Consider the following 2,037-nt stretch of genomic DNA (forward strand, 5'->3'; position numbering starts at 1 on the left):
GAATCTTTTATATAAACCAAGGAGAACCTTTTATATAAACTGAGAACCTTTATATTATCTAATGAGAATCTTTTATATAAACCAAGGAGAACCTTTTATATAAACTGAGAACCTTTATATTCACAGAGAACCTTTATATTATCTAATGAGAATCTTTTATATAAACCAAGGAGAACCTTTTATATAAACTGAGAACCTTTATATAAACCAGAGAACCTTTTATATAAACCAATGAGAACCTTTTATATAAACCAATGAGAACCTTTTATATAAACCAGAGAACCTTTATATTATCTAATGAGAATCGTTTATATAAACCAAGGAGAACCTTTCATATAAAGACCTTGAAACGTTCCATCTCATGTTCTTCTATGTGAGATACAGTGGTTAGCATACTGTTAGCATTAGCTTGGTCCTGACTGGCCTCCAGCTGCAGATGTGTTCTGCTGATCTACTGTTCGGTAGGAGCGAGTCTTTCCCCACATGTTTGAGTTTTCCATAAAGACAGGAAGTGCCTACAGCTTAAGAAAAGAACTTCCTGCAGAATCTCCATTTTGTTTTTTTCATGCAGTTTTTGTTCCTTCACTGTTACTTCAGCTGCTGCTTTTTTTCATAAACATGTTGCAATAACCTGGTTGCATAAATGAAAGCGTTTCTACTCTGGGAGGTTCAGCCCATCTACCTCATCAAAGTTCTCAGAACCACAGCAGCAGAGGATGAGGAACTCGACCAATAAGAGGAGAATCTTCATCAGTGTATGTTTTATTGAGCATGTTGAGCAGCACAGTGTTACCTCCTCTACCAGGCCTGTATTTATTTGTCATTTATTAAATAAAAGTGGATTGAAATGAGTCTGCATTGTCTTCAAATAAAATCAGATTCCCAGTAAGGTTGGAGAGGCACCCAGACGGCTCAGCAGGGATTCAAGTCTGAAGAGGAATATTTGATGTCATTTGATAAATGAGAATAAAAGTTTTATTATTGCCAGTCTGATGCAGAGCTGCTTCAGGAACAACTTTTACAAAGCTTTCCTCTAAGGATGCTTGTTCGAGGTTAAACTGCTTCACAGAAGTCATGAAATGTGTCTTTAGGCTGTTTAAGCATGAAGTCCATCAGTCTGTGATCCACCTGATGGTCTGTTGAACCTGCAGCTGAAACCCACACACCTGAGGACCCAGGAATGGATGAAGACAAGATGTCCCATCAGACTCCTGGGTTTTAACCCGTCTGTCCAGATCCACTGGAGCGGAGGAGGCTCAGCCTGGCATGGGAGGGGTTTAGGTCAGGGGTCATCAGGTCCAGGATCAGACTCCCTGACTTAGCCTGTTGGACTGCAGTCAGGTTCTCGGGGTTCTGCCAACGACCCGGTAGTTTTCAAGCAGGGAAACATCTAGAAACTCCAGGACCAGAAAGGAAGATATCTGGTTGAAATGGTTAAAGGCCTGTACTCATACAGCACTTTGGTCAAGTCAGGAGACCAAAGTGCTTTCTGGTGAATGACATTCACTCACACACTGATGGTGGTGAGCTACATTGTAGCCACAGCTGCCCTGGTTTCACTGACAGAAGCAGGGCTGCCGTACACTGGCCCCACCGGGCCCTCTGACCACCATCAGTAGACCATGCAGGTGAAGTGTCTTGCTCAAGGAAACAACAACACTGAAAGCCAGAGTCAGGCTTGAACCGTCAACCTTCGATTGAAGGGCAAACTCCTAAACCTGTGGCCTCTGCGGTTTAGATGTTCAGTGATTATAAAAAGGAATAGCATTGAATCGGTACCTGGAGGGCTTCTTTAAAAAAAGAGGACCAAACCAGAACCTTTCATCGCCATGGAAACCCCTGGCTCAGAGAAGCCGATCCTGAGCGTGGACATGAGGGGACGCGCACAGAACATCATCAGCATGGAGAGTACATCTGGAGCCTTTCCTTTCAGTCTATTATTTACCAGGTGACTGGATTCATTCCAGAGTTCATTCAGTTCCCTTCAGGGTTCTGGGATGAGGCAGACCTCAGGGATGAGGCAGACCTCAGGGATGA

The sequence above is a fragment of the Cyprinodon variegatus genome, unplaced genomic scaffold (assembly GCF_000732505.1).
Source record: "Cyprinodon variegatus isolate N-32 unplaced genomic scaffold, C_variegatus-1.0 Scaffold1039, whole genome shotgun sequence".
Classification (NCBI taxonomy): domain Eukaryota; kingdom Metazoa; phylum Chordata; class Actinopteri; order Cyprinodontiformes; family Cyprinodontidae; genus Cyprinodon; species Cyprinodon variegatus.